Below are 12,969 nucleotides of genomic sequence, written 5' to 3' on the forward strand. Positions count from 1 at the left end.
TTACCAGTAAACTTAATTTTTCTTGTTAAAAAATTATTCTGAAGGAAAGCAAACTAAGAATGTATACTGCATTCCATTCATATGAAATTCTAGAAAACGCAAACTAATCTATAATGAGGGAAAGCAGACCAGAGTTGCCTGGGGAAGAGCCAGAACAAACTTTTTTGGGTGTGATGGGTAGGTTTATTATCCTAATTACAATGGTTTCATGAGTGTGTACAGGCTTCAGTGTCATCAAATTGTACACCTCATGTGCAGTTTGTTGTACCTGAATTGTATTTCAGTAAGCCTATAAAACACACCACCCAACCTAAATGGTTATATAGGTGGAAGAGATTACAGAACACTTTGATTCTTTCAATTGCTACCGAAAAGAAAAAGAAAAGAAAAGAAAGAAAAGAAAAGAAAAGAAAAGAAAAGAAAAGAAAAGAAAAGAAAAGAAAAGAGAGAAAAGGAAAAGAAAAGAAACAATAGATCTACCATCAGTGACTGATGCAGGTCTTAGGAATCCTGTAGAGTTAGGGGGTTGGAGGGTGGGTCAGAGTAATAGGGGGACAACACTAACAATATCCTACACATGTACATGAATACATGCTCGGTAGGCACACAGATGAAGGTATGAAGGGTAAAGGAGGAGACAGCCAAGGAAGGGCAGAAGCGGGATTAACCTGACCTTCCGTTTAGCTGACCCTCTACAAAGTGTTTGCATTTCTTCTTCAAAATCCCAGAAGGTTCCTTCCACAGTAGACATTGCTGCTAGAACCATCGGGCTACAGGTGTCCCAGCGATTCATTGCATCTGTATCTTTGGGGTAAATCCCCAGCAGTGCAATTGCTGGGTCGTAGGGCAGGTCTATTTTTAACTCTTTGAGGAACTTCCACACTGTGGAAGGAGCTTCGGTGTCCATCGAAAGGTGAATGGAGGGGATCCCTGGGTGGCTCAGGTTTAGCGCCTGCCCTTGCCCCAGGGCGGGATCCTGGAGTCCCAGGATGGAGTCCCACATCAGGCTCCCGGCATGGAGCCTGCCTTTCCCTCTCTCTCTCTCTCTCTCATAAATAAATCTTTAAAAAAAAAAAAAGATGGATAAAGAAGATGTGGTTTATGTATACAATGGAATATTCCTCAGCCATTAGAAACGACAAATACCCACCATTTGCTTCGACGTGGATGGAACTGGAGGGTATTATGCTGAGTGAAGTAAGTCAGTCGGAGAAGGACAAACATTATATGTTCTCATTCATTCGGGGAATATAAATAATAGTGAAAGGGAATATAAGGGAAGGGAGAAGAAATGTGTGGGAAATATCAGAAAGGGAGACAGAACATGAGAGACTCCTAACTCTGGGAAACGAACTAGGGGTGGTGGAAGGGGAGGTGGGCGGGGGGTGGGGGTGACTGGGTGATGGGCACTGAGGGGGGCACTTGACGGGATGAGCACTGGGTGTTACTCTGTATGTTGGCAAATTGAACACCAATAAAAAAAATAAATTTATATTAAAAAAAAATCCCTGAATGTCAAAAGTTACTTCCGAATATGTATTAAAGCAGGACACCAATGACATGACTGTCAAAAAAAATTAAATAAATAAATAAATAAATAAATAAATAAATCTTCAGAAGAGCACTTGCAGTCTGTGCCCTTCCATAACCACAAGGAAAGACGCCTGGCCATAGTCTCGGCCATCAGGGAAGCGACCCTGGGGGATGCCTCCCTGCAAACGGCATTTGTGGGGGCGGGGGGCGGGGCGCAGGGGTGCTGAGCGGCTGACACCGTTGGCGGCCAGGTGGGCCCACTCGCCTGGGCGCCCCCTCTGGGACCAAGGCCACAACGGGTCAAGGAACAAAGCTGGGGGGGGGCACCCAAAACAATACAGCCTAGCGCAGGCTAACTGCCATACAGACCTACAGAGAAGCAGTGGCCAGGCCTTTCTTCCCGAAGCTTCTAGAAGAGCGCCAGGACCCAAGATGGCAGCAAACCTGAGACTCGGTCACCCGCACCCCACCCCACCCCACCCCACCCCCGCCTTTTCTGGCCTAGGGTGCATGCGCAGAGCGTGGAGGCTGCGAGGGGGCGGGAGGAGCGCGAGGCTCACGGGTGCGCGCGGTTCCTGCGGCCCCAGGGCGAGGGCGGAGGGTGCGTGGGGCCCAGGGAGTGCGATGCCCAATCTGAGCTCCAAATTCCACGCGGACAATCTCACAGCTTTGTCCACCCGAGTTAGGCTCAAGCCTGCATTTGACCTGGATGAGAGCCTTGGGGGTGGGGGGGGGGAGGTCCTCTGTGTAGGGCGTAGGGTGGTGCAAAGAATGATGGTTTGTCATGAGAGTATGGCACATTGGGGTGGGGTCACCCGACTTCTCTGGTTGTGCAGGGATGGCAGAGCACGCGAACAGACACACCACGTGGCTTTCCCACGGTGGAAACCCAGGAGCCCGGAATGAATTTACAGATTAGAGAAAGCAATGGCCAGTTACTGAGCACCTGTTCATAACATACTTATGTATATTATTGCGTTTAATTACATTTCTCTGTTTTGGAGAGACTTGAATTGGATCTCTGGTTAGATACTAGTAATTTATTATGTGACTTTCCTAATCTCAATAAATGTATTGGGGTTATGCAGGGGAAAGTCCTTGCTTGTAGTAAATAAACAACAAAGTATTGGGGGTGATTGGGTATGATGTCAGTAATATACTTTCAAATTATTGGAGGTGGCATGTTCTTTCTACTACTCTTGTACCTTTTCTGCAAATGTGAAATTATCCCAAAAGAAAAAGAAAACCTTAATTTAAAAAATTATGCTAGCTTCATAAAATGAGCTGTGTGACTCTATTTTTCTATATTCTGTAGCAGTTTATATTACACAATGATTAACAGTTCCTTGAAAGAGTAGAAACTGATCCATAAAGTCATCTAGACACAGGTATTTGGAGGAAGACAAAATCTTTGACTTTGTCATGCAGATCAACTGTTCTATTCCTTGAATTAATTTTGTCAGTTTATTTTTTCTATCAATTTATCCATTTCCCCTAGGTCTTCTAATTTATTAAAGTATGAACTTAATATTATAAGCATATTATTTTAAAATATATGTCTTTCATTTTTCCAGAGATGACATACATATGGTCAACAGACAAGTGAAAAGATGCTCATCATTACTTATATCAGGGAAATGCAAATCAAAACTACAATGAGATTATCACCTCATCTCTGTCAGAATGGCTAAAATTAGCAACACAAGGAACAACAGGTGTTGGCAAGGATGTGGAGAAAAAGAAACCATCTTGCATTGTTGGTGGGAATGCAAACTGGTGCACCCACTGTGGAAAACAGTATGGAGGTTCTTCAAAAAGTTACACTACTGAGTATTTTCTCAAAGAATACAAAAACCCTAATTCAAAGGAATACATGCACACCTATGTTTATAGCAGCATTATTTACAATAGCCAAGATATGGAAGCAGCCCAGGTGTCCATCAGTTGATGATTGGACAAAGAAGATACGGATATTACTGAGCCATTTAGAAAAAAAGAGAAAGAAAGAAATCTTGCCATTTGTAATGACATGGATGGAGCTAGAGATTATAGTGCACGGTGAAAAGTCTGTCAGAAGAGGACAAATATCATATAATTTCACTCATGTGGAATTTAGAAAAACAAAGCAAACAAAGGGGGGGAGAAGAGAGTAGAACCAAGAAACAGACCCTTAACTATAGAGAATTGATGGTTACCAGAGGGGAGGTGGGTGGGGGATGTAAATAGTTGATGGGGATGAAAGAGGGCACTTGCTGTGATGAGAACAGGGTGATGTGTGGAAGTGCTGAATCACTATATTGTACACCTGAAACTGATATAACATTGTGTTAACTAACTGGAATTAAAATGAAAACTCTAAAAAAGAGAGAAAAAATAATACAGTAAAATCTATGTCTGTGACCATTCCCTCCTTTATTCTGTATTTGTTTATTTATATCTTCTCTTTTTTTTCCTTGACAGATCTTATTAATCTTTGTTGGTTTTACTTGTTCTAATTGTTCTCTGATTCATGTATCTTTCCTATATCTGTATCCTTTCCTTTTAAGTTTGTTTGTTCTGTTATTTAGCTTTGAGTTTGTTATTTACTTTGAGTTTGTTCTGTTATTTACTTTAGCTTCTTGCATTGGAAGTTTACTGTCTTTATTTTTTATTTATTTATTTATTTATTTATTTATTTTTAAGTAGGCTCCATGCCTAACGAGAGACCTGAATTCTTTTTTTTAATAATAAATTTATTTTTTATTGGTGTTCAATTTGCCAACATACAGAATAACACCCAGTGCTCATCCCATCAAGTTCACCAGAGAGCAAGACCTGAACTCAGATCTAGAGTCAGAGGCAGAACAGAGGGAGCTACCCAGGCACCTCCTACTGTCTTTACTTTTAACCTGTCATTTCCTAAAAAAATGTACTTAAGCTATAGAATTTTCCTGTAACAATTGCTTTAGTTATATCCCTTAAGTTTTTATGGCATTATTCAATTATCATTCAGTTTTAAATTTTTCTAATTCCTATTGAGATTTATTTTGTAGTCTGTGGGTCAAAGATCATTTTTATTAACTTCCACACATGTGAAGTGTTTTGTTATCTTTTTTATATTAATTTGTAACTTGTATTAATTGCACTGTAGTCAGAGAATATGGTATGTGTAATACTGAGTATTTAAAATTTCTTGATACCTGCTTCATGACCTAGTGTCTGGTCTTTTTTGAAAACATATACCCATCACAACAAGTTGTTAATTTTTCCAAGTATCAGGTACAGAAAGTGATTTTTGTCAGCTTTTTGTAAATCTGCCAATTTTTGCTTTCTACATTTTGATTATATTTTATAAAGTACACAAAATTCTGATGAATTTACCATTTTATCCATTTGTAATAATCTTCTTCAAGTCCAAAAAGGTTTGCTTTAAAGTCTATTTTGTGTGGTATTGATCTAGCTATGCCAGCTTTCATTTAGTTGGTATTTGCCTTAGTTTATCTTTTCCTGCCCTTTTTCCTATTAATCTTCTGTGTCTTTATAAGTGTCTTTTGTAAGTAACATGTTGTTCAAAGTTTGTTTTTTTGTTTGTTTATTCAATGTTTATTTATTCAGACATAGAAGCTTCTTTTTACCTTTGGTCTGTTGACATTGATTGTGGTTTCTAATATTTTGTGATTCATTCCTATCATTTTAAGTGTTAAGTTTTTGATACTTTTTCTAGGTTTCTCCGTTATTGTTTGCTTTGAGAGGGACTGGAAATTTCTTTTTAACTCCTCCTTCTCTACCCCACCCCCATCTGCCACTTTCTTCTTTACCACTTGGGAAGTTATTCTCTCTGTTACCATCTTTTAGAGATCACCCTACAATTTGTAACGCTTATTGAATTCTGAAGGAATTCTGAAGTTAATCAGTGTGTTTACCCTCCTCTTAGACAATACAGAGACCTGGGAGCATTTTAACTTCAATTATCACCTTCCCCTTTCTAACTTAACTGCTGGGAGGAATTTCTGTGAACATCTGATGGACCATCTGTCGCCTATACTTAAATTACTCCTACTCATCCTTCATTTCTCAGCTATAATGCCACTTCCCCTGAAAAGACTTCCCTAGAGTCTGGGTCAGTAGTCATCAAACTGGAACCCTGCACTTAGAAATACCCAAAGACTTCCCAAAAGGGTGATAGCATAATAGTTTTAAAGGATTCAACTTCCAAACCCTCACATTTCATGTGTAGTGTTTCCTAATCTGATCTGCCTGAGAACCAAGCTACCCACAAGCCTGAAGCATATAGTTAGTCCTCCTTTTCTCCTTCCCTTTCATCACTGCCCTGTCCCTACTTTGTGAAATAAAAGTATGTCTCTATTACCTCTATTTACCATTATACTTGATTTAGCCCTGGAGTATAAATCCCCCTCAAACACCAAACAAATAGTCAATGGTTCAAAATATTAGCAACAGTGAAACTTTTAGCTGTGCCTTTCCCTGTATTATTCAAATTTTTCTGAAAAGCAAAGCATTAGAAATGGAGTGTTTTGGTGCATGTCAGGTTGTTAATAGACATAATATAGAGTTAAAGGAGAGTAGAGTTGCCAGATTTAGTAAGTAAAAATACAGAAACCTAGTTACATTAGAATTTCCGATAAATCTTTTTCAATATACGGATTCCCCAGAAATACACTGAAAAATTATTAGACCCTGAAATTCAAATTTAACTGTACATCCTGTGTTTTATCTGACAACCCTAGCTAATATTAAAAACAATATTCATTTTTTTCTTTCATCTCTTTGACCTTTTGAAAAATACAGTGTTCCCAAGGGGGGGTTCTATTAGCACAAACCCAAACTAAAAAATGTAAGTAAGAAATTTTAAAGCAGAGATACTTTAACCAGGCTACAAACTCATGGCAAGGGTCTTTTCCTTATTTAGCAATATATCTTATAATTAGAATAATTATCAGAGCGATGCTTATTAATATGTTGATTTGAAATGAAAAGTAAAGTCAAACTTGTTCTGTTGAAAAATGAGTCATATTTGGCTAAACAATTAGGTTACATGTGGGAATTTTCATATGTTGAATTCAGCAAATCTTCAATTCCAGGGTTTTATAGAAACTAATACATTATAAAAGTAAATGTTATCAAACAAATAATAATTATTATTATAAATTAGCTTCATGTTAAAAGTTCATTGATCTTAAGTACACTTAAGATGAATGCACACTATATACGCTATATCTCTATGAAAAAAGAAAAAAGTTTTAAAAAGGAATGTTGAAATTAGCAGTGTATTTTCTAAATATATCTGCTGTCACTTCAAAGTGAAAGAAGAACACATATAATTTGGTAATTTATGATAAGGCCTTTTGCTAAGCTTCCCCAAAATTCAGAAAGTAGATAATTCTGAAGGTTGGGTAGGAAATTTTTTTTTCAAGTCAAGTGGTCTCAAATTTTAGCACTAACAACAAAAAGAAGAAAAAGCAGGAGTGGAAGGATCTAGTCAAGTCCTCAATCAATCATTATAGATATGAGAGCTTTAAGAATGCAAGAGCAATAAGGTTTAAGAACCACTAACACCAAGTTAGTTTCTCATAGCAACCTGGACTTTTTCCTTCGCTTATCATAATATGTAAATATATATTCATTCACATGACTATTTGATGTCTGCTTATCCTACAACATCATGTCTCATAGAAGCAATACTGAGCACATTGCTTTTCCTCAGTGAACCTTGAGTGAAAGATTAAATGGGCAAATGCATGGGCAGCCCGGGTGGCTCAGCGGTTTAACGCCACCTTCAGCCCAGAGCGTGATCCTGGAGATCCAGGATCAAGTCCTACATCGGGTTCCCTGCATGGAACCTGTTTCTCCCTCGGCCTATGTCTCTGCCTCTCTCTCTGAGTCTCTCATGAGTGAATAAATAAATAAATAAATAAATAAATAAATAGGCAAATGCATCACCATGCAGGTGGTATTTGCAATCTCAGGAGTGGATGAAATTACCCAGAAGATGGAACTCTGGAAAACAGAAGTAGATTGCAACTCCTTTTAGGGCCACATGGGTGTCATCTACATTTGCAGCTCTCCCTTCTCCTTCCCTCCTTTGTCCCTAATAGGGATATGGTGTCTTACACATAGGAACAATACAAAAGTAAAACTGACCCTGCTTTGTCAAACCAATCTAAGATCCGGAGTAGATAACCACTGTTAAGAGTGTTCTTTGCAATGAAACAATTACCCTAGAAGACTGACGTTGGACAAATCTCTTGATCTCTTTGAGCTTTATTGTCTTCACCATCCTATGGGAGAAACAGATGTTAAATACATAAAATATAGGTGGCTCCCACCTCCCCTTCAAGGAAGCTGCACACGATCCCCCCTGAGAACCAGCCATTTAAACATTAATTGTTTTTCTATCATTCATTTTAGCCAATCACCTCTGAATGCATCATACACTCATACCATGTGTTATATTTGTGGATAAGATTTTTTTCCTCCAGTTTTAATTTTCTCCAATATCCCAGAGTCAGGTCCATTTTTTCTATGTTTCTGCTACTCACTTTCTATCACTTTAACTCCAAATGAATTAATAGTGATGACTTGTTCCGATTGTTCAGTTAGACTGGGTTTTTTGTAGGTGCCACCAGGAGGCAGCACGAACTTAGTGATGATCTCACATCCTGAGTCACTCTGTCACTTCCTAAAGGAAGTGGTCTTTTCTACCTAAGATACAATTAAACCTGACTTTATGTTTGTTTGGTTTTGGTTTTGGGGAGGTTGAGGGGGTTGTTTATATTTTATTTAAATTAAATTTGCCAACATATAGTATAACACCCAGTTCTCATCTCATCATGTGCCCTCTTTAAGGCCCATCATCCAGTTACCTACCCCATCCCCTCACCCACCTCCTCTTCTGCAGAATTAGGAGTCTCTCATGGTTTATCTTCCTCTCTAATTTTTCACTACTCAGTTTCCTACCTTTCCCTTATGGTCCCTTTCACTATTTCTTACATTCTTACATTCCTTACATTTCTTACGTTCTTACACTTATATCATATGAGTGGAACCATATGATAATTGTGTTTCTCTGATTGACTTACTTCACTCAGCATAATACTCTCCAGTTCCATCCACGTCAATGGAAATGGTAGGTATTTGTCCTTTCTGATGGCTGAGTAATATTCCATTGTGAGTGTGTGTGTGTGTGTATGTGTGTTGAAGGACAACCTGACCTTTTTTTTAAATAATACCCAGCGTTATGAGGACATGGGAGAGGCGACACTGCTATTTACTTGCATTTGAAGCGTTCCTTGACAATTTGACAACTCCATAGTTAAAACCTTTAAATTGTCAATATCCTTTGCTCTGGCATTCTCATTTCCCACAACCTCTCTCCCACCCCCTGTCATTTCATCTAAGGACATTATTGTGGCTGGGAGCAAAGATTTAGCAATAGGGACATTCAGTATAGCACTGCTTAAAATAACATAAACTAGAAACAATGTAAAGATCCATCAATAAGAGATTAAGATCATATAATAGATTACTATATGGCTGTTAAAGATGATATTGTTGAAATGTTTTCCAAGTATATGAGATATATATATATATATATATATATATATATATATATATATATTACAAGATGTGGTACATGGGATAATTGTAAATGGTATGTGGAAGGACACTGTTTCCATTTCCCTATATATGCTCCCATTTCCCTGAAACCATCCTGGACAGTTAGAAGGCTAAGACTTTCCACACAAGCCCACACACTTCTTTTCCCTCTCATCCTTAGGAGCTCTCTGTCCTGTTCCTGTTTCAAGGCCCAGGATTCATCCTGTCATCCTGGCCCCCACATCCTTCTTTTTCATCCAGCCCTTCCTCAGTCCAGCAACCAGCTTCACCCTCCTTGCCTTCAAGTCCCTTTTCATATTTCCTGAACTGCCCAGCTCTGTCCCTTCTCCTAAGCTCCAGGAGGTGGCACTGAAGTAAGCCTTGAAGGATGGGGAGGAGTTGGCCTGGCAGAGACAGAGGACATGTAGGTATGTCAGAACACCATAGACTAGAGCAAAAAAGGAAAAACATAGCATGAAATGCACAGAGAACTAAAATCAGATCAGTGGCACACAAGAGTAAATTGAGAAGCTTGTTCAGAGATCCAGTCAGGGGTAGCAAGGACTTGATTACAGAGAACAGAGCATGATATTCTATAGAGTTTGAACCTCACCCTGAAACTAAGTTTAAGGAGTGATGAAGTCAAACCACAAAGCTTTGTGGAAAATGGATTTGTGGGGAAAGAGGTTTTTGCAGTAACATATATGAGACATGATAAGGGCTTGAGCTAGAGCAGAGGTAGGAAATACAGGGAAGAGGGGTCAGATTTGAGATTATGTAGAACATCAAATTAATAGGACCTTGAGACTATGGACTACAGATCTGCTGTGGGTTAGATAAGGACCAGAGTCATATCTGTCTCACTCACGGCTGGTATCTCCTGCACCTAATACAGAATTAGGTGCAGGATACTCAACACATATTTCTTAATGAAGGAGTAATGTCTGAAATGAGCTAAGCTGGCATTACTGTATATATAGCAAACTCATTCCTAAGACACCATTAATTTTATACCACTCATTTCATGGTACCTTTTGGAAGGTGGGTAGGTATCAGAAGAACCAAAATGCAAAATGACTGCAGGTCTTACCACTGATGGAGTTTATTTCTCCTTCCCTTAAATGTTGGCTGGCCTTTTGGTTTGATTCACTTCAGCCAACAGAATTCTTGATACCAGAAGGATCAAAATGAGAAAGAAAAAAATCTCTAATTGAATAATCAGCATAAATTTAAATAATTACTGATGATACATCTGTGAAATAATATGTAATTGAGAATTCCTCAAAATAAAAGTAGAATACTATTTAAACAAATTTAATGATAATGTAGAAGTAAAATTGTTGGCTATGTCAACATAATTTAGAAGAGAGGCATACATAAGAATGAAGTAAAATCAATGAAAAGAATTATCTTGGGATAATGAGACTATAATATTGATTAGCCTCAGACAAAGAAAAAAATATAAGTACAAATAGTTTTTTATCTATTTAAAATATAAAATTACAGACCATAACTATAGGCAATATTAAGGAATAAAATAAAATAAAATCCAGTTATATGAGACTTACAAAATACAAACCCAAGGAGCACCATATACAAAGATTGAAATTGAAGGGATAAAATACATATACCTTGTGAATCACAAGGCCAGCCCAGATTCAAGAGGGAGAGAAATAAACTCTTCCACTTGATGGCCAGATCTTCAGAGTCAATTTGCAAAGTGTGTGATTCAGGAAGGTATAAAGATGAGAGATATTTTTGCAATTAATCTACCACGAAAATTCTATCGTTCCATCTATCTATTCTATCTAATTCTAATCTATCATGAAAATTCTAATTAAGACCAGTAAGAAAAATGCAAGAAAAATCAGGAAAATGAGAAAAAAACCCAGAAGTATGGAACATAAACAAATAGCAGAGCAGCCTGTGGGGCTCAGCGGGTTAGCGCCACCTTCAGCCCAGGGCCTAATCCTGGAGTCTCGGGATTGAGTCTCACGTCAGGCTCCCTGCATGGAGCCTGCTTCTCCCTCTCCCTGTCTCTGCTCCCCCCCCCACCCCGTCTCTGTGTGTCTCTCATGAATAAATAAATAAAATATTTAAAAAAAGAAAACAAAAGTCGATTATATGCAGAAGACAATTATATGATGTTTAAGAGAAACTCCCTTCAAATATAAAAACACAGGTTAAAGTAAGGTGATGGAAAAATATGCACTATACCTACACAATCCAAAGAAAGCTAATGTGGCATAGGAATAACAGAGAAACCAGATTTTGAGCAAGGAACATTACAAGGGGTAAAGAAGTTAATTGCATAATGATATGAGTCAATTCATTAAAAGGACATAACATTCTTTAATGTGTATCCAAATAATAACAGTTTCAAAATATCTGAAGCAAAATCTGTTAAGAGATAAAAGGACAAATGGACAAATTCATAATTTTAGTTGGAGATTTTAACAGTAATAGACAAAGTGAAAAGAAAATCAGTAAAGGTATAGAGCACCTGACCATTATCATCAATCAACTTGACCTATTTGCCATTTATAAAAATTCCACCTAGCAACAGCAGAATGCATCATCTTTTCAAGTGCACACAAAACATTTACCAACATAAGCTATATTCTGGATCACAAACCAAGCTCTATAAATTTAAAAGAATAAATCCCAAAAAGTATGTTATGACCACAGTAGAGTTAAATTAAAAATCAACAAAAAGATATTTGGGAAAGTTCTAAGTATTTGGAAATTAAACACACATTTCTAAATAACTGAGGGCTAAAGAAATTATGGGGAAAATTAGAAAGTACATTGAATTAAATGAAAATTACCAAGCAGCATATCAAAATGCATGAGTCACTACCACTGCAGTGCTTTGAGGGGAATTTATATTATTAAATGCTCTTGATTTAATGTTATAAAATTTTACTTTAAGATCATAAAAAAGTGAATTAAATGAATTAAACTCATAGGCATTAGGAAGGAAATAATAAACATCAGAGCAGGAGTCAATAAAATAGAAAAAAAATAACAAAGAACAACCGGTGAAACCAAAACCTGGTTCATTGGAAAGACCAATTAAAAGTGACAAAACTCAGATCAAAAGTCTGACTCTTGATCAGTCAAACTGATCAAACATGAAAGAAGGAAGACACAAATAAGAAATGAGAGAGAGGACAACACTACAGATGCTACATATTTTAAAATAAAGGAATATTATGAGCAATTTATGCCATTTAGATAAAATTGACAAATTCCTTGAAAGACAAACTACCAAAGATCATTCAAGAGAAAATGATAGCCTGGCTAGCTCCAGACCATTTAAATAAGTTGCATTTGTAGATTAAAAACCTGCCCCAAAAGAAAATTCAAAATTCAAAAATATAAAGAGGAGAATATGCTTCACAACTTGTTTTTTGAGGTAAGCATTACCCTCGTACCCAAAACAGATAAAGCCATTAGAAAAAAACTACAAACCAAAATCCCTCAAAAACATGAATGCAAAATCCTTAACAAAACATTAACATAGCAAGTCCAGAAATACATAAAGGAAAAATGCCTCATGGGATTTTTCATTAGAATGCAAAGTTGATTTAACATTTAAAAATCTGTCAATGTAATTCACCAAAGTAATAAATTAAAGTAGAAAAACCATATAATTATTTTAATAAAGGCAGAGAATCCATTTGACAAAATTCATCTCCTGTTCATGATGAAAATTCCAAACTAGGAATAGAGAGAAACTTCTTCAACTTGTAAAAAGCATCTATAGCTAGTATCATACTTGATGATAAAAGACTGAATGTGTTCCTCATAAGGTCAAGAAAAAGGGTGGTGATTCTA

The sequence above is a fragment of the Canis lupus genome, chromosome 12 (genome assembly GCF_048164855.1).
Source record: "Canis lupus baileyi chromosome 12, mCanLup2.hap1, whole genome shotgun sequence".
NCBI lineage: Eukaryota > Metazoa > Chordata > Mammalia > Carnivora > Canidae > Canis > Canis lupus.